Source organism: Phyllobates terribilis, unplaced genomic scaffold, assembly GCF_046119375.1.
Source record: "Phyllobates terribilis strain yellow unplaced genomic scaffold, ASM4611937v1 Scaffold_4__5_contigs__length_816908805, whole genome shotgun sequence".
Lineage (NCBI taxonomy): Eukaryota > Metazoa > Chordata > Amphibia > Anura > Dendrobatidae > Phyllobates > Phyllobates terribilis.
In genome coordinates, this window is record NW_027362764.1 from 31,483,683 (window position 1) to 31,509,840 (window position 26,158).

At 47.2% G+C, this 26,158-nt stretch overlaps 1 protein-coding gene across 3 annotated transcripts in view; it reads left to right on the plus strand.

Moving 5' to 3' along the window:
• Positions 1–26,158, plus strand: part of LOC141264848 (pituitary adenylate cyclase-activating polypeptide type I receptor-like) — a 479,716-nt gene that overhangs the window by 206,233 nt on the left and 247,325 nt on the right. The gene's annotated exons all lie outside the window — the stretch shown is intronic.

A 26,158-nucleotide genomic window follows, 5' to 3' on the forward strand; every position in this document is an offset into this window, starting at 1 on the left:
TAGGCATTTACTACAGGCCACCTGGGCAAGCTGAAGATATGGATGAACTCTTTATGTATCAAATGACCAAGTTCTCCAAAAAATATGACGTAGTGGTCATGGGAGATTTCAACTATCCAGACATTTGTTGGGAATCTCTCTCAAGTAAAACTAACAGGTCAAGCAAATTCTTATCCTCTCTTGCTGACAACTTTATCTTCCAAAAGGTAGGGGAGAAAACAAGGGGATCTGCTACTTTGGATCTAATCCTTATAAACAGGGAGGAAATGGTTGAGGAGGTAAAGGTGGCTGGGACCCTAGGAGGCAGCGATCATGCTATTATAGAATTTTGGATAACTAGAGGAGGAAGACATGTGAAGACTCAAACTTCAAGGTTAGATTTTAGAAAGGCAGATTTTAAGAGACTCAGAAAGAAAATAGGAGGGATCCAATGGCTGGATGTCCTTAAGGACAAAAATGTCCAGGAAGGATGGGAAATTTTTAAAAATGAGATTCTCAAAGCACAATCGTTAACAATCCCGAAAAGTAGGAAGAATGGGAAGCATTTAAGGAAACCAGGATGGATGAACACAGAACTTAAACACATGCTAAAAAGAAAGAAATGTTTATTAAATGGAAAGAGGGAGGCATATCTAAAGAAGATTATGATGCAGTCTGCAGATCCTGTAGGGCACGTATCAGGTTAGCTAAAGCTGACAATGAATTAAGGCTTGCAAGAGATGTCAAAAGCAATAAAAAAGAATTTTGGGGGTTCGTCAAAAGTAAAAGAAAAGTCAAAGATGCTATAGGATTTTTACAGGATGAAAATGGAGAAATGGTAAGAGAGGATGTTGAGAAGGCCGAACTTTTTAATTCCTATTTTGCATCTGTTTTCTCTCAGAAAGAAAATGTAACATCAACTGATCTTCACTGTCCTTTCAAAGGAATAGAAGAATCCAAGTTATCTGTAAACAGAAAGATTGTGAGGGAATATTTAGCTAACATAAATGAGTTCAAGTCTCCAGGTCCAGATGAATTACACCCCAGAGTACTGAAGGAGATCGTAGAAGAAATTTTAGAACCACTCTCCATAATCTTTGAAAATTCTTGGAGAACAGGAGAAGTCCCAGAAGACTGGAGAAGAGCAAATGTTGTTCCTATCTTCAAAAAGGGGAAGAAGGTGGACCCAGGGAACTATAGGCCGGTGAGTCTGACTTCTATACCAGGAAAGATCTTTGAACAAATTATTAAACAACATGTATGTAAGTACATGGATAAGAATGAAGTGATTAACCAGAGTCAGCATGGGTTTGTAACTAACAAGTCATGTCAGACTAACTTAATTTCCTTCTATGACAGAATCACTGACTGGGTGGATCAGGGAAATGCTGTAGATATAGTATATCTTGACTTCAGCAAAGCATTTGACAAAGTATCTCACACCATCCTTATTGAAAAAATGACCAAGTATGCAATGGACCAGGCAACTGTTAGGTGGATTCATAACTGGCTTAGTGATCGGACTCAAAGGGTGGTTGTAAATGGCTTCACATCCAGCTGGATGAATGTCTCAAGTGGGGTACCACAGGGCTCCGTCCTGGGACCTGTATTGTTCAACATCTTTATCAATGATTTAGATGAAGGAATTGAGGGTAAACTGATTAAATTTGCTGATGACACAAAGCTAGGAGGGATAGCTAACACTAGAGAAGAGAGAGAGAGGATTCAAAAAGACCTAAATAAACTGGAGCAGTGGGCAGCAACCAACAGAATGGTTTTTAACAGGGAAAAATGCAAAGTACTACATCTGGGCAATAAAAATGAAAAAAGCATATACAGAATGGGAGGAATAGAGCTAAGCAACAGTACATGTGAAAAAGACTTAGGTATACTAATAGATCATAGACTGAACATGAGTCAACAGTGTGATGCAGCAGCAAAAAAGGCAAATACAATTCTGGGATGTATTAACAGAAGCATACAGTCTAGATCACGTGAAGTCATTATCGGTCTTTACTCCTCTTTGGTCAGACCTCATCTGGAATACTGTGTACAGTTTTGGGCACCACATTTTAAAAAAGACATAGACAAACTGGAGCAAGTTCAGAGAAGAGCGACCAGAATGGTGACCGGTCTGCAAACCATGTCCTATGAGGAACGGTTACAGGATTTGGGAATGTTTAGCTTGCAAAAAAGAAGACTGAGAGGAGACTTAATAGCTGTCTACAAATATGTCAAGGGCTGTCACATTGTAGAAGGATCATCTTTATTCTCATTTGCACAAGGAAAGACTAGAAGCAATGGGATGAAACTAAATGGGAGGAGACACAGATTAGATATTAGAAAAAACTTTTTGACAGTTAGGGTGATCAATGAGTGGAACAGGCTGCCACGAGAGGTGGTGAGTTACCCTTCAATGGACGTCTTCAAACAGAGGCTGGACAGACATCTGTCTGAGATGATCTAGTGAATCCTGCTTTGAGCAGGGGGTTGGACCAGATGACCCAGGAGGTCCCTTCCAACTCTACCATTCTATGATTCTATGATTCACTAGAGGGAGCTCACTACATACAGATTTATACAGCCACCACTAGAGGGAGCTCACTACATGCAGATTTATACAGCCACCACTAGAGGGAGCTCACTACATGCAGATTTATACAGCCACCACTAGAGGGAGCTCACTACATGCAGATTTATACAGCCACCACTAGAGGGAGCTCAGTACATACAGATTTATACAGCCACCACTAGAGGGAGTCTCACTACATACAGATTTATACAGCCACCACTAGAGGGAGCTCACCACATACAGATTTATACAGTCACCACTAGAGGGAGATCACTACATACAGATTTATACAGTCACCACTAGAGGGAGCTCACTACATACAGATTTATACAGCCACCACTAGAGGGAGCTCACTACATATAGATTTATACAATGACCACTATGAGGAGCTCACTACATACAGATTTATACAGCCACCACTAGAGGGAGCTCACTACATACGGATTTATAAAGTCACCACTAGGTGGAGCTCACTACATACAGATTTATACAGCCACCACTAGGAGGAGCTCACTACATACAGATTTATACAGCCACCACTAGAGGGAGCTCACTACATGCAGATTGTCCCTTTTAATTCCCTTGTATGCAGTTCCAATTTAACAAAAAATATGGAATATTAGGTTCAATTGGATTTGCATTGACAATATTTTAACTAATATTTATGACAGCTCCGTCTGCTGGGAGGAGAGGGTATCACACTGTTCCTCCTGTATCAGAATTAGTGATGATCTGCCGTGCTTTCATATAAGGCAGCAAACAAGTTAAAATTCTACAAAATAAAACTTGATGAAAACATGAGAACAGATGTGATTCAGTAGATATTATGTGGGCTGCATGTCGTATTAGAATCTGGTTCTTGGTGTGATGAATTTAGGTAGATAAATGACACCCAGCAATATACAGCAGTGACACAAGCGTGAGTCATGCTGACGTAAATTGGTCCTGGACCAGAACTGATTTTCTCAGAGACCTACTACTGCCCTCTAGTGACTACACATGGGAATTGCATCTTGAAGAGCTAAAGTATATTTATAAATTCACCCGTTTAATAAATGTATGTGCAAATGAAAGGAGGAGAGAACACATAAAAATAAATTATCAATAATAATGTAAATCTCCGTTCATATGTCTTTTAACCAAGCATTGCTGCGCTTGTAATGGGAATTAGTGAGTATGGGAGATTAGACTGATTTACAGAGCTTCAAAGCAAAATATGGAATGGGCAATCTACTCCCTACTGTCTTGATCAATGTAAAAAAATCCAGTTGCTTGCAGCAACCTCTAGAGGGAGCTCAAAACATACAGTTTTATAAAGCCACCGCTAGGGGGAGCTCACTACATACAGATTTATACAGCCACCGCTAGGGGGAGCTCAAAACATACAGATTTATACAGTCACCACTAGAGGGAGCTCATTACATACAGATTTATACAGCCACCACTAGAGGGAGCTCACTACATACAGATTTATACAGCCACCACTAGAGGAAGCTCACTACATACAGATTTATACAGTCACCACTAGAGGGAGCTCACTACATACAGATTTATACAGCCACCACTAGAGAGAGCTCACTACATACAGATTTATACAGCCACCACTAGGGGGAGCTCTCTGCATACAGATTTATACAGCCACCACTAGGGGGAGCTCACTACATACAGATTTATACAGTCACCACTAGAGGGAGCTCACTACATACAGATTTATACAGCCACCACTAGGAGGAGCTCACTACATACAGATTTATACAGCCACCACTAGAGAGAGCTCACTACATACAGATTTATACAGCCACCACTAGGGGGAGCTCACTACATACAGATTTATACAGCCACCACTAGAGAGAGCTCACTACATACAGATTTATACAGCCACCACTAGGAGGAGCTCACTACATACAGATTTATACAGCCACCACTAGGGGGAGCTCACTACATACAGATTTATACAGTCACCACTAGAGGGAGCTCACTACATACAGATTTATACAGCCACCACTAGGAGGAGCTCACTACATACAGATTTATACAGCCACCACTAGAGAGAGCTCACTACATACAGATTTATACAGCCACCACTAGGAGGAGCTCACTACATACAGATTTATACAGTCACCACCAGGGGGAGCTCGCTACATACAGATTTATACAGTCACCACTAGGGGTAGCTCACTACATACAGATTTATACAGTCACCACTAGGGGGAGCTCACTACATACAGATTTATACAGCCACCACTAGAGGGAGCTCGCTACATACAGATTTATACAGTCACCACTAGAGGGAGCTCACTACATACAGATTTATACAGCCACCACTAGAGGGAGCTCACTACATACAGATTTATACAGCCACCACTAGAGGGAGCTCACTACATACAGATTTACACAGCTACCACTAGAGGGAGCTCTCTACATACAGATTTATACAGCCACCACTAGAGGGAGCTCACTACATACAGATTTATACAGCTACCACTAGAGGAAGCTCGCTACATACAGATTTATACAGCCACCACTAGGGGAGCTCACTACATACAGATTTATACAGCCACCACTAGAGGGTGCTCACTACACACAGATTTATACAGCCACCACTAGAGGGAGCTCACTACATACAGATTTATACAGCCACCACTAGAGGGAGCTCACTACATACAGATTTATACAGCCACCACTAGAGGGAGCTCACTACACACAGATTTATACAGCCACCACTAGAGGGAGCTCACTACATACAGATTTATACAGCCACCACTAGAGGGAGCTCACTACATACAGATTTATACAGCCACCACTAGAGGGAGCTCACTACATACAGATTTATACAGCCACCACTAGAGGGAGCTCACTACATACAGATTTATACAGCCACCACTAGAGGGATCTCACTACATACAGATTTATACAGTCACCACTAGGGGGATCTCACTACATACAGATTTATACAGCCACCACTAGAGGGAGCTCACTACATACAGATTTATACAGCCACCGCTAGAGGGAGCTCACTACATACAGATTTATACAGCCACCACTAGAGGGAGCTCACTACATACAGATTTATACAGCCACCACTAGAGGGAGCTCACTACATACAGATATATACAGCCACTGTAACGGGTCTGGGAGGCGGAACCTCTGAGCTACTATACAAGGGGGCGGTCCTTGTAAGGGAGCGGGTGGCGACCAGGCAGGCAGTCACAGCAGGTGACCGGGACAGTCTCTAGAAGAACGGGCAGGAGGTCACGGCAAGTGACCGGGGCAGTCTCTGGGTGAACGGGCAGATGGTCACGGCAAGTGACCGGGGCAGTCTCTGGGTGAACGGGCAGATGGTCACGGCAAGTGACCGGGGCAGTCTCTGGGTAAAGGGTTGGTACGACCTGTGGCGGCTGATGGTAGACGTGAGCTCCCAGGTGAGCAGGCGAGAGTCTCTGGATAAACGGGTGGTCACAGCATGTGACGGCGGAGCCTCCAGGAAGACCAACAGACAGGCGGCAGATGAGCGCTCCCAGGTGAGCGGGCAGAAGTCTCTGGACAGGCGGGTGGTCACAGCACGTGACGGCAGAGCCTCCAGGTAGGCTAGCAGGCAGGTAGCAGATGTGCGCTCCCAGGTGAGCGGGCAAGCTGGTCCATAGACAGACTGACAAGAGTTGGAAGGCAGACCGTCGGACCTCAGGCTAGCAGGCAGGTAGCAGAATATTAGGCAGGAATAAGACAGCAAGCTGGCAGGAATCTGGCAGGTATCTGGCAGGTAACTGGCAACGGGACCTGAGGGCTGAAGCAGAGTAGTGAACAGTGCAACAACATTGCTCGGGCACCTCCATTTTGGAGGAGGTGCCTTATATATGGTGAAGTCCTCCGGCCATTGGCCGGGGACTCCTTAGGACGGCGCGCGCGGCCCCTTTAAGAGGGAGGGAGAGCGCGCGCGCGCGCCCTAAGCACAGTGGCCGGGAAGGAGCGCGCGCTGCCAGCAGAGCGGGAGGAGGACGCCGGGCACGGAGCAGAGAGGTGAGGGGAACAGCGTCCCTGCCTAACAGAGGGCAGGGACGCCGGCGCTACAGTACCCCCCCCTTTAGGCCCCCCCTTTTTTAGGCCAGACAGAAGTTTAGCAAGGATGAGAGGGGCATGGATGTTCTCCCGGGGCTCCCACGTTCTCTCCTCAGGACCAAACCCCTTCCAATCTACTAGAAAAAAGGTCTTTCCTCTTACCCTTTTGGTGGCAAGAATGTTCTCTACCTCAAACTCGTCCTCAGCAGAAACCGGAGCAGGAGGCGTACCTGTAGACTTGGAAAAAGAGTTAAGTACCACAGGTTTGAGGAGAGATACATGGAAGGAGTTAGGGATCCGTAAGTTGGCCGGAAGTTTCAATTTATAGGCCACCGGGTTGATCTGACTGATGACCTCCAGAGGACCGATGAACCGAGGCCCTAACTTGTAAGAAGGTATCTTGAGTCGGACATATTTAGATGAGAGCCAGACTTTATCTCCAGGACGAAATTGTGGAGGATCCAGGCGTTTTTTGTCAGCGTGTCTTTTCATCCGTTCGGACGACTGAAGGAGTGCGGATCGGGTACTCTCCCAAATGGAGGAAAATTTGCTAACGAGAGATTCCGCAGCCGGGTTGTCCACAGAGGTGGAGACAGGAAAAGGAATCCGAGGATGCTGACCGAAGACTACAAAAAACGGGGATTTGGAGGAGGATTCGCTCTCGTGATTGTTATAAGAGAACTCGGCCCATGGTAGGAGATCCACCAGTCTGAATGATGGGCATTAACGAAGTGCCGGAGGTAACTGGTCAGGTTCTGATTGATCCGCTCCACTTGACCATTGGACTGTGGGTGGTAAGCGGAGGAGAAGTCCAGGGTGACGTCTAGTAGTTTACAAGTGGCTCTCCAGAAGCGTGAGGTGAACTGTACCCCACGATCCGACACGATGTGGAGGGGCAGGCCATGAAGACGAAAGATGTGACGAATAAAGTCTTTCGCTAGCTCGGGTGCAGACGGGAGGCCTGGCAGGGGAACGAAATGAGCCATCTTGGAGAAGCGGTCAGCGACCACCCAAATGACCGTACAACCGGCAGAGACTGGGAGGTCAGTTATAAAGTCCATTGCTATATGCTGCCAGGGGGCAGCAGGTACAGAAAGCGGAAGGAGGCGACCGGCTGGCAGGTGTCTCGGGACTTTGTTGCGGGCGCAGGACACACAGGCAGAAACAAAGTCTATTACGTCCTTGTGCAGGGTAGGCCACCAGTAGTGCCGGGTAATAAGCTGGAGGGTCTTTTTCTGACCGGCGTGGCCAGCCAGTTTAGACGAGTGACCCCAGTGAAGGATCTTCTCCCGATCAGGTACTGATACGAACGTCTTTCCGGGAGGGAGACGATTTAGACTCACAGGAGCCACCTGCATTACTCTGGCGGGATCGATGATGTGTTTCGGATCTTCCTCGAGATCAGACACCAGAAAGGATCGAGACAAGGCGTCCGCCTTGACGTTTTTGTCAGCCGGGCGAAAATGAAGAACAAAATCAAAGCGAGCAAAAAACAAGGACCACCGGGCTTGGCGCGGGTTAAGTCTCTGGGCATGCTGGAGGTAAGCCAAGTTCTTGTGGTCAGTGTAAATTATTACCGGGTGAAGAGCCCCCTCGAGTAGGTAACGCCACTCCTCCAATGCCAGTTTGATGGCCAATAACTCTCGGTCTCCTATGGAATAATTGCGCTCTGAGGAGGAGAAGAGTTTAGAGAAGAAGCCGCAAGTTACCATCCTCCCGGAAGATGATTTTTGAGTAAGTACCGCTCCGGCTCCAGAGGAGGAGGCGTCAACTTCCAGGAAGAACTGCTTGTTGCCGTCCGGGCGATGCAGCACCGGGGCGGAAGAGAAGGCCTGTTTTAAGGAAAGAAAGGCCTCCTCTGCTTCGGGCGGCCACTCTTTGGGATTAGTACCCTTACGGGTGAGCGCGGAAATTGGGGCAGTCCGGGAAGAGAAGTGCGGTATGAAGAGGCGGTAGTAGTTGGCGAAGCCCAGGAACCGCTGAATGGCCTTCAACCCCTCCGGTCGAGGCCATTTCTCGATGGCAGACAGTTTCTCTGGATCCATTCGTAGGCCGGTCTGAGAAATAATGTAGCCCAAAAACGGAAGCGAGGTCTGCTCAAAGAGGCACTTCTCGTATTTAGCGAAGAGGTGATTCTGCCTGAGCCTGAGCAGGACCTGACGAACGTCTCTCCGGTGAGTCTGGAGATCCGGAGAGAAGACCAAGATGTCGTCCAGGTACACCACTACGCAGGAGTAGAGAAGGTCCCGGAAGATGTCATTGACCAACTCTTGAAAGACGGCAGGAGCGTTACAGAGACCAAAGGGCATTACCAGATATTCATAGTGGCCGTCCCGGGTGTTGAATGCCGTCTTCCATTCATCCCCCTGACGGATACGAACCAGGTTGTACGCCCCACGGAGGTCCAGTTTGGTGAAGATTCTAGCCCCCCTCAGACGATCAAATAACTCCGGAATGAGCGGAAGGGGGTACTTATTCTTCACCGTGATCTGGTTAAGGCCTCTATAGTCTATACAGGGACGGAGAGAGCCGTCCTTCTTTTTGACGAAAAAGAAGCCTGCTCCCGCCGGGGAGGTAGATTTCCGGATGAATCCCCTGGCCAGATTCTCCTCAATATATTCGGACATCGACCGGGTCTCAGCAGCGGATAATGGATAAATACGCCCACGGGGAGTAGTACCAGGTAACAGGTCGATAGGGCAGTCGTATGGTCTATGAGGGGGTAGTGTCTCTGCCTCCTTTTTATTAAAGACATCAGCATAAGACCAATAAGGAATCGGAAGTCCAGGTAGATTAGCTGGGGTAGGAGAAGGACGGACGGGATGGACGGGAACCAGACAAGTCTTATGGCAGTCCTGTCCCCAGCGAAGGACTTCTCCGGTCTGCCAGTCAAGCACGGGTGCATGTCTCTGGAGCCAAGGTAGACCTAGCAAGAGGGCGTGAGAGAGTCCAGGCAGAACATGAAAGGAGATACTCTCAGAATGCAGCATTCCCACCTGCAGAGTAATGGATTCGGTGATGAGTTGGATGGGGCGTGGTAAGAGACCCCCATCCACGGCAGCAACAGACAAGGGTACAGCCAGAGGTTTGGTGGGGATGCGGTATTTCTCTACCAGGGACTGTGAAATAAGATTCCCGGCTGCTCCAGAGTCAAGTTGGGCTAGTTCGAAAAAACGGTTCTCCCCGCAGACAATTGAGACTGACAGCAGCAGAGATGGAGAGGATTTATTCTTGTCTAGGTCGACCTCTCTGAGCGAACCTAGACACAGGCGTTTCCCGACCTCTCCGGGCAGGCACGGATCCGGTGCTCCTTACTGCCACAGTAGAAGCAGCTCCCCTCGGCACGGCGTAAGTCCTGACGGGTTTTGACCATCTTGGTCTAGTCGACCTGCATAGGCTCAGGAGAGTGTACCTGGGGAGAGACGGATTTCTGAAAAGTAGGAGCTAGACGTGGAAACCTCCTCTCACGGGTGACCTCTTTGGCACGCTCCTGGAACCGTAGGTCAATCCGGGTGGCAAGAGTTATTAGGTCATCGAGAGTGGTAGGAATGTCCCGACCGGCAAGTTCATCTTTAATACGGCCGGACAGACCCTCCCAGAAGACAGATACCAGAGCGTCGTTATCCCAGGCCAGCTCCGAGGCAAGGGTACGGAACCGTATGGCATATTGGCCCACGGTGAGACTTCCCTGACGGAGGCGTAGCAGTGATGATGCGGATGAGGTCTTCCGTCCGGGTTCGTCGAAGACTTTCCGGAAAGCCATGAGAAAGGCAGGCAAGTCGGACACCAGGGGGTCTCCTCTCTCCCATAGAGGATTTAGCCAGGCCAGGGCCTCCCCGGTGAGATGGGACATGATGAAGGCAATTTTGGCCCGGTCGGAGTTAAACTGGTGGGACAGGAGTTCAAAGTGCAGGGTGCACTGATTTATGAAGCCCCGAGCCTGGGCGGAGTCGCCTCCGAAGCGAGGAGGTGCAGAAAGCCGGGGTCCGGGGTAGGATACCATGGCATTAGTGGACAGCGGAGCTGCCGGATTGCGAGTCATGGCACTGGCGGAGGTTGCTGGCGGAGCAGTCAGAGTGTCCAGGCGAGAATTGACATTCCGCAGGTGACCCAGGATGGACTCCTGTTGGGACCTCTGACGGGACAGTTCATGACACAGGTTCGAGAGCGAGGGAGCTTGGGTGCCACCGGGTTCCATGGCCCGAGCAAACTGTAACGGGTCTGGGAGGCGGAACCTCTGAGCTACTATACAAGGGGGCGGTCCTTGTAAGGGAGCGGGTGGCGACCAGGCAGGCAGTCACAGCAGGTGACCGGGACAGTCTCTAGAAGAACGGGCAGGAGGTCACGGCAAGTGACCGGGGCAGTCTCTGGATGAACGGGCAGATGGTCACGGCAAGTGACCGGGGCAGTCTCTGGGTGAACGGGCAGATGGTCACGGGAAGTGACCGGGGCAGTCTCTGGGTGAACAGGCAGATGGTCACGGCAAGTGACCGGGGCAGTCTCTGGGTAAAGGGTTGGTACGACCTGTGGCGGCTGATGGTAGACGTGAGCTCCCAGGTGAGCAGGCGAGAGTCTCTGGATAAACGGGTGGTCACAGCATGTGACGGCGGAGCCTCCAGGAAGACCAACAGACAGGCGGCAGATGAGCGCTCCCAGGTGAGCGGGCAGAAGTCTCTGGACAGGCGGGTGGTCACAGCACGTGACGGCAGAGCCTCCAGGTAGGCTAGCAGACAGGCAGCAGATGAGCGCTCCCAGGTGAGCGGGCAGGAGTCACTGGACAGGCAGGTGGTCACAGCACGTGACGGCGGAGCCTCCAGGAAGGCTAGCAGGCAGGTAGCAGATGTGCGCTCCCAGGTGAGCGGGCAAGCTGGTCCATAGACAGACTGACAGGAGTTGGAAGGCAGACCGTCGGACCTCAGGCAAGCAGGCAGGTAGTTGATGTGCGCTCCCAGGTGAGCGGGCAAGCTGGTCCTTAGACAGACTGACAGGAGTAGTAAGGCAGACCGTCGGACCTCAGGCTAGCAGGCAGGTAGCAGAATATTAGGCAGGAATAAGACAGCAAGCTGGCAGGAATCTGGCAGGTATCTGGCAGGTAACTGGCAACGGGACCTGAGGGCTGAAGCAGAGTAGTGAACAGTGCAACAACATTGCTCGGGCACCTCCATTTTGGAGGAGGTGCCTTATATATGGTGAAGTCCTCCGGCCATTGGCCGGGGACTCCTTAGGACGGCGCGTGCGGCCCCTTTAAGAGGGAGGGAGAGCGCGCGCGCGCGCCCTAAGCACAGTGGCCGGGAAGGAGCGCGCGCTGCCAGCAGAGCGGGAGGAGGACGCCGGGCACGGAGCAGAGAGGTGAGGGGAACAGCGTCCCTGCCTAGCAGAGGGCAGGGACGCCGGCGCTACAGCCACCACTAGAGGGAGCTCACTACATACAGATTTATACAGTCACCACTAGGGGGATCTCACTACATACAGATTTATACAGTCACCACTAGGGGGATCTCACTACATACAGATTTATACAGCCACCACTAGAGGGAGCTCACTACATACAGATTTATACAGCCACCACTAGAGGGATCTCACTACATACAGATTTATACAGTCACCACTAGGGGGATCTCACTACATACAGATTTATACAGCCACCACTAGAGGGAGCTCACTACATACAGATTTATACAGCCACCGCTAGAGGGATCTCACTACATACAGATTTATACAGCCACCGCTAGAGGGAGCTCACTACATACAGATTTATACAGCCACCACTAGAGGGAGCTCACTACATACAGATTTATACAGCCACCACTAGAGGGAGCTCACTACATACAGATTTATACAGCCACCAGAGGAAGCGCACCACATAGAGAGTTACACAGCCACCACTAGAGGGAGCTCACTACATATAGATTTATACAGCCACCACTAGAGGGAGCTCACTACATACAGATTTATACAGCCACCAGAGGAAGCGCACAACATAGAGAGTTATACATCCACCACTAGAGGGAGCTCACTACATACAGATTTATACAGACACCACTAGAGGGAGCTCACTACATACAGATTTATACAGCCACCACTAGAGGGAGCTCACTACATACAGATTTATACAGCCACCAGAGGAAGCGCACAACATAGAGAGTTATACATCCACCACTAGAGGGAGCTCACTACATACAGATTTATACAGCCACCACTGGAGGGAGCTCACTACATGCAGATTTATACAGCCACCACTAGAGGGAGCTCACTACATGCAGATTTATACAGCCACCAGAGGAAGCGCACAACATAGAGAGTTATACATCCACCACTAGAGGGAGCTCACTACATACAGATTTATACAGACACCACTAGAGGGAGCTCACTACATACAGATTTATACAGCCACCACTAGAGGGAGCTCACTACATACAGATTTATACAGCCACCAGAGGAAGCGCACAACATAGAGAGTTATACATCCACCACTAGAGGGAGCTCACTACATACAGATTTATACAGCCACCACTGGAGGGAGCTCACTACATGCAGATTTATACAGCCACCACTAGAGGGAGCTCACTACATGCAGATTTATACAGCCACCAGAGGAAGCGCACAACATAGAGAGTTATACATCCACCACTAGAGGGAGCTCACCACATACAGACTAATACATCTTCAAATCATTAAATAGGGTTTCTGTTTTTGCAATTCCTTTTTTTGTTATAAAGCCCCCGCCCCCCCTGTGATAAGCTGATCTCTACGTATTCTAGAATTGTGAAACCCAAATTTGCATGAAACCTTTAATAGTGAATGTTAGCGTTTCCTATAGCGCCCCCCGCAGGCAGAATGGAGTATTACTCCCTGCATTTTTTAAAATCAATGGGTTATTCACATAATGCAGAGAGAGAGAGAGAGAGATGCTCTTTGTAGCCTCCTGGGCTAAGAGATGAGGGATCCCTTTTAATTAACCCTTTATTCTCCATTATAGCATCTGACCAAGTTGCAGTGTGTTTTTTGTTTGCTCCGAGATCCAGAGAAGCGATAAGCCCGGAGTGAGAAGCAGATTTTCTGGTCCTCGCTCCCCAGATGGACATTTTATCAAATTAACTATTCACTGGTTTACCCGCAGACAGCAGCTGGACGGCAGCGTCGCTTGCTCTCTGGTAGCAGCCATGTTTACGGCACGTGTCTGAGCTCCGTGCACATTTATAATTTAGGTGCAGAAAGTGGGAAAATGCTTATTATCTCACAGTCCTGTAAATCCCCCCAACAGCCGGAGGGGAAGTTATTATAGGCGGCACGTTATAATGTGAGCGAACACTGTGACATATGGCGGCGTACTGACACATTACTGCGATAAAACTGCGGGCAAGAGAAGCTGAAAATCATTACTGTGCAAAGATATCACAGCAGATACAAGACCCTCGGGCGGCCCCCCGTAGGAAATATTCCAAAATTATATTCAGATGTAGCAGAGTTGTGTTTGTTCCTAGGAAAAGTGGGTGACACCCAATATGGCCACAGCTACAACTCCCACGGGAATCTCAATTGAGGCATTTATCCTTCAAATATTTTTAACCCTGAGCCGTCATGACAGATCCTTGCTTCCACGTTCAAAGCTGCAGTGTAAAGCATGGAGGAGTGAGTGACAAAGCAGCAGCCTAACTCGTGGATAAAAACAAGAAGTGGATTTTACCTTATCCCAGCTAATCTGGAGTTTTCTATAAAACTGATCAATGATTCAGTGTAAAGCATGGTGGAGGAACAGCCACAGTCTGAGTCTCTGGTGTATTTTAAACTACCTCAGACTCCAATCACTAGAATTATTATCTAAAGTTAGATATAAATGTTTTTCTTTGTATAGAAAAAAAGTTTCAGTCTTGCCCCCCCTGACCGCACACATCAGGCATATGAAGAACACAGGAGATAGTTGTCGCATGTATTGCACAACCAGTACTTGCCAGACATTCCTGCAGCTCCTTTAATGTTGCTGCTGGCCTCTTGGATCAATTTTCTTCTTGTCCATAAGTCAATTTTTGAGGGACATCCAATTCTAGGATTAATTTGTGCCAAATGTAAGCCCTTTCTTGATGTAGAGTTTAAGCCTGGGAAGGTTTTTTTCATACTCCTCTCCTGAATGATAACTTTCCACAATGAGATCCCTTTGCTGTGTTGTCAGCTGTTTACAGACAAAAAAAAAATGTCAGGAACATCCTCCTAGAACAGCGACACTTTCTCTGGAGTTAATCAGACTTGCTGTGAACTGACTACTATGTAACATAAGGATAAATGTGATCGGCTAATTTTAAACACCACCACAGTCTCAATTATAAGCGGGTGTTTAGACTTATGCAAATCACATTATTTTAGTTTTGTTCTTTTTATTTTCCCCCTAAAAAATTATTTCAGTTTTTTTTTCTCAATGGATTTGACATTGAAGGTGGAAAAAGTTCTGAAATTATTTTTCTCGGAAGGATATTTTATTAAATGACATTATACCAGGGGCGTGTAGATTTTTTTATATCCCCTGTATTTATTGTATGTTATATATACCATGATGGTAACATTTGAGTAATTTACAGCTGTGCCCAATTAAAGTGAATACCAGCCACGGCCAATAGGTGAGAGCGGCATCACCATTTTTTTTCTTGTCTCATATATATTTTTTTTAAAATGATATACGAAAAAAATTTTTGAAAATAATTCTTAATTTTTAAATTAAAGACAGAAATAAAATACAACAGAAATATTTTTTATGGTTCCTGAGTTTCCTCTTCCTTTAAATTACAGATAAATATAAGAACGAGACAATTAGAAGAAACATTTCATCCCGGCGTCTTTTACTCGCATTTAAAATTCCGGCTAATGGTGAAATTAATTGTGTAATTAGAGCTGTAGCGTCAACGTGAAGATGAGCGCGGTGGTTCAGCTGCTGGCGGAGTGATGGCTTCTCTGTGAAGGCAATTGTCTGCTCTCATAAAAGAGGGAGAAAAATCCGTGGAGCAGAAATATATAAAAAAAAAATTTCCATCTACAATATATAGTGATAAAGAGTCTGTCACTTTATATTTCATAATGGTTCACATTAACAGCGCTCATTTTCTTTCCATTCAATACCACGTCTGACCACATGGTGTGCGGTTAAGCTATATGTAGTTTAATACTCTACAGCAGCACCTAGTGGTAAAAAATATTTACTGCAATCATTTGTGTTTTTCAACCGATAAGTACACTGCTAAGTTATAGAAGACGATCTATAAATAGCAGCCACCACTAGGGGGAGCTCCCTGTATACAGAGAGGCATGAGATTCATGATAAGATTCTGCCTGCAGCCACCACTAGGGTAAGCTCCCTGTATACAGAGATACATGATAAGATTCTGCCTGCAGCCACCACTAGGGGGAGCTCCCTGTATACAGAGATACATGATAAGATTCTGTCTGCAGCCACCAATAGGGGGAGCTCCCTGTATACAGAGATACATGATAAGATTCTGTCTGCTGCCACCACTAGGGGGAGCTCCCTGTATACAGAGATACATGATAAGATTCTGTCTGCAGCCACCACTAGGGGGAGCTCCCTGTATACAGAGATACATGATAAGATTCTGTCTGCAGCCACCACTAGGGGGAGCTCCCTGTATACAGAGATACATGATAAGATTCTGTCTGCAGTCACCACTAGGGGGAGCTCCCTGTATACAGAGATACATGATAAGATCCTGTCTGCAGCCACCACTAGGGGGAGCTCCCTGTATACAGAGATACATGATAAGATTCTGTCTGCAGCCACCACTAGGGGGAGCTCCCTGTATACAGAGATACATGATAAGCTTCTGTCTGCAGCCACCACTAGGGTGAGCTCCCTGTATACAGAGATACATGATAAGATTCTGTCTGCTGCCACCACTAGGGGGAGCTCCCTGTATACAGAGATACATGATAAGATTCTGTCTGCAGCCACCACTAGGGGGAGCTCCCTGTATACAGAGATACATGATAAGATTTTGTCTGCAGCCACCACTAGGGGGAGCTCCCTGTATACAGAGATACATGATAAGATTCTGTCTGCAGTCACCACTAGGGGGAGCTCCCTGTATACAGAGATACATGATAAGATTCTGTCTGTAGTCACCACTAGGGGGAATGCCCTGTATACAGAGATACATGATAAGATTCTGTCTGCAGCCACCACTAGGGGGAGCTCCCTGTATACACAGATGCATGATAAGATTCTGTCTGCAGCCACCACTAGGGTAAGCTCCCTGTATACAGAGATACATGATAAGATTCTGCCTGCAGCCACCACTAGGGGGAGCTCCCTGTATACAGAGATACATGATAAGATTCTGTCTGCAGCCACCAATAGGGGGAGCTCCCTGTATACAGAGATACATGATAAGATTCTGTCTGCTGCCACCACTAGGGGGAGCTCCCTGTATACAGAGATACATGATAAGATTCTGTCTGCAGCCACCACTAGGGGGAGCTCCCTGTATACAGAGATACATGATAAGATTCTGTCTGCAGCCACCACTAGGGGGAGCTCCCTGTATACAGAGATACATGATAAGATTCTGTCTGCAGTCACCACTAGGGGGAGCTCCCTGTATACAGAGATACATGATAAGATTCTGTCTGCAGTCACCACTAGGGGGAATGCCCTGTATACAGAGATACATGATAAGATTCTGTCTGCAGCCACCACTAGGGGGAGCTCCCTGTATACACAGATGCATGATAAGATTCTGTCTGCAGCCACCACTAGGGTAAGCTCCCTGTATACAGAGATACATGATAAGATTCTGCCTGCAGCCACCACTAGGGGGAGCTCCCTGTATACAGAGATACATGATAAGATTCTGTCTGCAGCCACCAATAGGGGGAGCTCCCTGTATACAGAGATACATGATAAGATTCTGTCTGCAGTCACCACTAGAGGGAGCTCCCTGTATGCAGAGATACAGGATAAGATTCTGTCTGCAGTCACCACTAGGGGGAGCTCCCTGTATACAGAGGTACATGATAAGATTCTGTCTGCAGCCACCAATAGGGGGAGCTCCCTGTATACAGAGATACATGATAAGATTCTGTCTGCAGCCACCACTAGGGGGAGCTCCCTGTATACAGAGATACATGATAAGATCCTGTCTGCAGCCACCACTAGGGGGAGATCCCTGTATACAGAGATACAGGATAAGATTCTGTCTGCAGTCACCACTAGGGGTAGCTCTTTGTATACAGATACATGATAAGATTATGTCTGCAGCCACCACTAGGAGAAGCTCCCTGTATACAGAGATACATGATAAGATTCTGTTTGCAGCCACCAATAGGGGGAGCTCCCTGTATACAGAGATACATGATAAGATTCTGTCTGCAGCCACCACTAGGGGGAGCTCCCTGTATACAGAGATACATGATAAGAATCTGTCTGCAGACACCACTAGGGGGAGCTTCCTGTATACAGAGATACAAGATAAGATTCTGTCTGCAGCCACCACTAGGGGGAGCTCCCTGTATGCAGAGATACATGATGAGATTCTATCTGCAGCCACCACTAGGGGGGAGCTCCCTGTATACAGAGATACATGATAAGATTCTGTCTGCAGCCACCACTAGGGGGAGCTCCCTGTATACAGAGATACATGATAAGATTCTGTCTGCAGCCACCACTAGGGGGAGCTCCCTGTATACAGAGATACATGATAAGATTCTGTCTGCAGTCACCACTAGGGGGAGCTCCCTGTATACAGAGATACATGATAAGATTCTGTCTGCAGCCACCACTAGGGGGGGCTCCCTGTATACAGAGATACATGATAAGATCCTGTCTGCAGCCACCACTAGGGGGAGCTCCCTGTATACAGAGATACATGATAAGATTCTGTCTGCAGCCACCACTAGGGGGAGCTCCCTGTATACAGAGATACATGATAAGATTCTGTCTGCAGCCACCACTAGGGAGAGCTCCCTGTATACAGAGATACATGATAAGATTCTGTCTGCTGCCACCACTAGGGGGAGCTCCCTGTATACAGAGATACATGATAAGATTCTGTCTGCAGCCACCACTAGGGGGAGCTCCCTGTATACAGAGATACATGATAAGATTCTGTCTGCAGCCACCACTAGGGGGAGCTCCCTGTATACAGAGATACATGATAAGATTCTGTCTGCAGTCACCATTAGGGGGAGCTCCCTGTATACAGAGATACATGATAAGATTCTGTCTGCAGTCACCACTAGGGGGAATGCCCTGTATACAGAGATACATGATAATATTCTGTCTGCAGCCACCACTAGGGGGAGCTCCCTGTATACAGAGATACATGATAAGATTCTGCCTGCAGCCACCACTAGGGGGAGCTCCCTGTATACAGAGATACATGATAAGATTCTGTCTGCAGCCACCAATAGGGGGAGCTCCCTGTATACAGAGATACATGATAAGATTCTGTCTGCAGTCACCACTAGGGGGAGCTCCCTGTATGCAGAGATACAGGATAAGATTCTGTCTGCAGTCACCACTAGGGGGAGCTCCCTGTATACAGAGGTACATGATAAGATTCTGTCTGCAGCCACCAATAGGGGGAGCTCCCTGTATACAGAGATACATGATAAGATTCTGTCTGCAGCCACCACTAGGGGGAGCTCCCTGTATACAGAGATACATGATAAGATCCTGTCTGCAGCCACCACTACGGGGAGATCCCTGTATACAGAGATACAGGATAAGATTCTGTCTGCAGTCACCACTAGGGGTAGCTCTTTGTATACAGATACATGATAAGATTATGTCTGCAGCCACCACTAGGAGAAGCTCCCTGTATACAGAGATACATGATAAGATTCTGTTTGCAGCCACCAATAGGGGGAGCTACCTGTATACAGAGATACATGATAAGATTCTGTCTGCAGCCACCACTAGGGGGAGCTCCCTGTATACAGAGATACATGATAAGATTCTGCCTGCAGCCACCACTAGGGGGAGCTCCCTGAAGGCAGAGATACATGATAAGATTCTGTCTGCAGTCACCAATAGGGGGAGCTCCCTGTACACAGAGATACATGATAAGATTCTGTCTGCAGTCACCACTAGGGGGAGCTCCCTGTATACAGAGATACATGTTAAGATTCTGTCTGCAGCCACCACTAGAGGGAGCTCCCTGTATACAGAGATACATGATAAGATTCTGTCTGCAGCCACCACTAGGGGGAGCTCCCTGTATACAGAGATGCAAGATAAGATCCTCTCTGCAGCCACCACTAGGGGGAGCTCCCTGTATACAGAGATACATGATAAGAATCTGTCTGCAGTCACCACTAGGGGTAGCTCTCTGTATATAGAGATACAAGATAATATCCTGTCTGCAGCCACCACTAGGGGGAGCTCCCTGTATACAGAGATACATGATAAGATTCTGTCTGCATTCATCACTAGGGGGAGCTCCCTGTATACAGAGATACAAGATAAGATCCTGTCTGCAGCCACCACTAGGGGGAGCTCCCTGTATACAGAGATACATGATAAGATCCTGTCTGCAGCCACCACTAGAGGGAGCTCCCTGTGTACAGAGATACAAGATAAGATCCTGTCTGCAGCCACCACTAGGGGGAGCTCCCTGTATACAAAGATACATGATAAGATCCTGTCTGCAGCCACCACTAGGGGGAGCTCCCTGTATACAGAGATACATGATAAGATTCTGTGTGCAGTCACCACTAGGGGGAGCTCCCTGTATACAGAGATACATGTTAAGATTCTGTCTGCAGCCACCACTAGGGGGAGCTCCCTGTATACAGAGATACATGATAAGATTCTGTCTGCAGCCACCACTAGGGGGAGCTCCCTGTATACAGAGATGCATAATAAGATTCTGTCTACAGCCACCACTAGGGGGAGCTCCAAGTATACAGAGATACATGATAAGATTCTGTCTACAGCCACCACTAGGGGGAGCTCCCTGTATACAGAGATACATGATAAGATTCTGTCTGCAGCTACCACTAGGGGGAGCTCCTTGTATGCAGAGATAAATAATAAGATTCTGTCTACAGCCACCACTAGGGGGAGCTCTCGGTACACAGAGATACATGATAAGATTCTGTCTACAGCCACCACTAGGGGGAGCTCCCTGTATACAGAGATACATGATAAGATTCTGTGTGCAGTCACCACTAGGGGGAGCTCCCTGTATACAGAGATACATGATAAGATTCTGTCTGCAGCCACCACTAGGGGGAGCTCCCTGTATACAGATATATATGATAAGATTCTGTCTGCAGCCACCACTAGGGGGAGGTCCCTGTATACAGAGATACATGTTAAGATTCTGTCTGCAGCCACCACTAGGGGGAGCTCCCTGTATACAGAGATACATGTTAAGATTCTGTCTGCAGCCACCACTAGGGGGAGCTCCCTGTATACAGAGATACATGATAAGAATCTGTCTGCAGTCACCACTAGGGGGAGCTCTCTGTATATAGAGATACAAGATAATATCCTGTCTGCAGCCACCACTAGGGGGAGCTCCCTGTATACAGAGATACATGATAAGATTCTGTCTGCATTCATCACTAGGGGGAGCTCCCTGTATACAGAGATACAAGATAATATCCTGTCTGCAGCCACCACTAGGGGGAGCTCCTTGTATACAGAGATACATGATAAGATCCTGTCTGCAGCCACCACTAGGGGGAGCTCCCTGTGTACAGAGATACAAGATAAGATCCTGTCTGCAGCCACCACTAGGGGGAGCTCCCTGTATACAAAGATACATGATAAGATCCTGTCTGCAGCCACCACTAGGGGGAGCTCCCTGTATGCAGAGATACATGATAAGATTCTGTCTGCAGTCATCACTACGGGGAGCTTCCTGTATACAGAGATATATGATAAGATTCTGTCTGCAGTCATCACTAGGGGGAGCTCCCTGTATACAGAGATACATGATAAGATTCTGTCTGCAGCCACCACTAGGGGGAGCTCCCTGTATACAGAGATACATGATAAGATTCTGTCTGCAGCCACCACTAGGGGGAGCTCCCTGTATACAGAGATACATGATAAGATTCTGTCTGCAGCCACCACTAGGGGGAGCTCCCTGTATAGAGAGATACATGATAAGATCTTGTCTGCAGCCACCACTAGGGGGAGCTCCCTGTATACAGAGATACATGATAAGATTCTGTCTGCAGCCACCACTAGGGGGAGTTCCCTGTACACAGAGATACATGATAAGATTCTGTCTGCAGCCACCACTAGGGGGAGCTCCCTGTATACAGAGATACATGATAAGATTCTGTCTGCAGCCACCACTAGTGGGAGCTCCCTGTATACAGAGATACATGATAAGATTCTGTCTGCAGTCACCAATAGGGGGAGCCCCCTGTACACAGAGATACATGATAAGATTCTGTCTGCAGTCACCACTAGGGGGAGCTCCCTGTATACAGAGATACATGTTAAGATTCTGTCTGCAGCCACCACTAGGGGGAGCTCCCTGTATACAGAGATGCAAGATAAGATCCTCTCTGCAGCCACCACTAGAGGGAGCTCCCTGTATACAGAGATACATGATAAGATTCTGTCTGCAGCCACCACTAGGGGGAGCTCCCTGTATACAGAGATGCAAGATAAGATCCTCTCTGCAGCCACCACTAGGGGGAGCTCCCTGTATACAGAGGTACATGATAAGATTCTGTCTGCAGCCACCACTAGGAGGAGCTCTCTGTATATAGAGATACATGATAAGATTCTGTCTGCAGCCACCACTAGGGGGAGCTCCCTGTATACAGAGATACATGATAAGTTTCTGTGTGCAGTCACCACTAGGGGGAGCTCCCTGTATACAGAGATACATGATAAGATTCTGTCTGCAGCCACCACTAGGGGGAGCTCCCTGTATACAGAGATACATGTTAAGATTCTGTCTGCAGCCACCACTAGGGGGAGCTCTCTGTATGCAGAGATACATGATAAGATTCTGTCTGCAGTCACCGCTAGGGGGAGCTCCCTGTATACAGAGATACATGATAAGATTCTGTTTGCAGTCACCACTAGGGGGAGCTCCCTGTATACAGAGATACATGATAAGATTCTGTTTGCAGTCACCACTAGGGGGAGCTCCCTGTATACAGAGATACATGATAAGATTCTGTCTACAGCCACCACTAGGGGGCGCTCCCTGTATACAGAGATGCATAATAAGATTCTGTCTACAGCCACCACTAGGGGGAGCTCCAAATATACAGAGATACATGATAAGATTCTGTCTACAGCCACCACTAGGGGGAGCTCCCTGTATACAGAGATACATGACAAGATTCTGTCTGCAGCTACCACTAGGGGGAGCTCCCTGTATACAGAGATACATGTTAAGATTCTGTCCGCAGCCACCACTAGGGGGAGCTCCCTGTATACAGAGATACATGATAAGAATCTGTCTGCAGTCACCACTAGGGGGAGCTCTCTGTATATAGAGATACAAGATAATATCCTGTCTGCAGCCACCACTAGGGGGAGCTCCCTGTATACAAAGATACATGATAAGATTCTGTCTGCATTCATCACTAGGGTGAGCTCCCTGTATACAGAGATACAAGATAAGATCCTGTCTGCAGCCACCACTAGGGGGAGCTCCCTGTATACAGAGATACATGATAAGATCCTGTCTGCAGCCACCACTAGGGGGAGCTCCCTGTGTACAGAGATACAAGATAAGATCCTGTCTGCAGCCACCACTAGGGGGAGCTCCCTGTATACAAAGATACATGATAAGATCCTTTCTGCAGCCACCACTAGGGGGAGCTCCCTGTATACAGAAATACATGATAAGATCCTGTCTGCAGCCACCACTAGGGGGAGCTCCCTGTATACAAAGATACATGATAAGATCCTGTCTGCAGCCACCACTAGGGGGAGCTCCCTGTATACAAAGATACATGATAAGATCCTGTCTGCAGCCACCACTAGGGGGAGCTCCCTGTATGCAGAGATACATGATAAGATTCTGTCTGCAGCCACCACTAGGGGGATCTTCCTGTATACAGAGATATATGATAAGATTCTGTCTGCAGCCACCACTAGGGGGAGCTCCCTGTATACAAAGATACATGATAAGATCCTTTCTGCAGCCACCACTAGGGGGAGCTCCCTGTATACAGAAATACATGATAAGATCCTGTCTGCAGCCACCACTAGGGGGAGCTCCCTGTATACAAAGATACATGATAAGATCCTGTCTGCAGCCACCACTAGGGGGAGCTCCCTGTATACAAAGATACATGATAAGATCCTGTCTGCAGCCACCACTAGGGGGAGCTCCCTGTATGCAGAGATACATGATAAGATTCTGTCTGCAGTCATCACTAGGGGGAGCTCCCTGTATACAGAGATACATGGTAAGATTCTGTCTGCAGCCACCACTAGGGGGAGCTCCCTGTATACAGAGATACATGATAAGATTCTGTCTGCAGCCACCACTAGGGGGATCTTCCTGTATACAGAGATATATGATAAGATTCTGTCTGCAGTCATCACTAGGGGGAGCTCCCTGTATACAGAGATACATGATAAGATTCTGTCTGCAGCCACCACTAGGGGGAGCTCCCTGTATACAGAGATACATGATAAGATTCTGTCTGCAGCCACCACTAGGGGGAGCTCCCTGTATAGAGAGATACATGATAAGATCCTCTCTGCAGCCACCACTAGGGGGAGCTCCCTGTATACAGAGATACATGATAAGATTCTGTCTGCAGCCACCACTAGGGGGAGTTCCCTGTATACAGAGATACATGATAAGATCCTGTCTGCAGCCACCACTAGGGGGCGCTCCCTGTATACAGAGATACATGATAAGATTCTGTCTGCAGCCACCACTAGGGGGAGTTCCCTGTATACAGAGATACATGATAAGATTCTGTCTGCAGCCACCACTAGGGGGAGCTCAGTGCATATATATATATATATATTTATTTAGCCACCATAGTTGCTTCGGCAGATATCTTTGTCTATACAGGGGATGTGAGTTCTGTAAGACATTGGAGAAATATAATTTTGCACTGCTATGTTCACATGTTGCGTTTTTGATGCTTTTTTTCTGAGGCAAAACCTGCTCTCTTGGCAGTAAAGAAGCTGCTTAAAAAAAGCAGGTTTTCCTGAGTTTTTGCTGTGCTCCTAGTGCTTTTTTTTACTTCGTTTTTGCCCGTGCACATTTCACTCTTGTTCATACTGATAAAGTTTAATGCAAAAAATATAACTTGATTCAACTTCCTCCGGTTTTTGCAGCAAAAATGCAGCGAAACCTGATACCTGCTATTTTGCAGCAGCTTCTTTACTGACATGCTGAATTTTGCAGAAACCAAGGTATTTAATAAATTACTGAGGACAAAAAACCCCAAGCTGTGTGCATGAGATTCTGACTTTGCAGGTACTGTAAAATGCAAATGAAAGTTTGTATAAAAAAGCTCATAAAAAATGCTGAAAAAAATGCAACGTGTGAACATAGCCTAATATTTTGTGACGTAGGATACGCGGCTCATGTGTCAATTTTGCATTTTTCATCTTGTAAAGTAGAACTGATACTTCCATGCCAAGAATTTATGTTGGAGATTTAGAAGGGCTTCGGTGAATTTTTTTATATTTTTTTTAAAGTCCACAATAAAACTTTTCTTGCCCACCACCCACCCCAAACTTTTCTAGAGCTTATTAATTTGTTGACCACTAGGTGGCAGTCTGCAGGTACTAAAAGTAAATTGTAGTCCTTAAAAAAAAGAAGTGAATGGAATGTTTTATTGTTTCCATTCTTTGATCCAAACAGAATCCATTCTCTTATGATGCGCAGTATATAGAGCTGAGATTGCCCCATGGCGCATCAATATGGGACCCCATAGCAGGTGCTGGTCGATGGCACAACACCATTCATCCTAGAGGAGGACGCCCAAGCACCAATTATCATCATTTTCACTCTTTTCCTATTTCTTGGAAATATCAAGACTTTTAAAAGAGACCACCAGACAAGCTGCAAGGACCACCTAGTGATTTTTCCCTTAAAGTTAGGGTGCACTTTTTTTCACCCCCATTTGGTTGGTGCGTTAAGTCTCGGTGTCTTTGTGACGTTTCCACAGTGATCCGGATAATCGCTTATATTATTTTTCCTCCAGTCCATCCATAGAAATGTGTGCATCACCGTCGCCATCTAGTGCTCAATATGCTTATCACATCCTTCATGCAATAATGCTATGAAAGTATCATTCCTTCTATAAATATATAATAATCTCTGAAAAATATATTTTTAACATTTTGCACATAATGACCTGAAACTAAGACCTCTGCTTGCTGTCAGTGAACGATAACGTTCAGAGCTTTACTTGTTGGTCGTCAGAAAATGTTCTTTTTATGAAAGTGCGTTTCCGTAAAATGCTTCATTAGTTTAGCAGCCGGCGGATGCGATGCAGATTGCTGTGAATGGTGGACGCGCGTCGGGGATTGCGGTAGATTATTTTTTCCTTTTGCCCATATAAGACATAGATGTAGATGCAAAAGCTCCAACA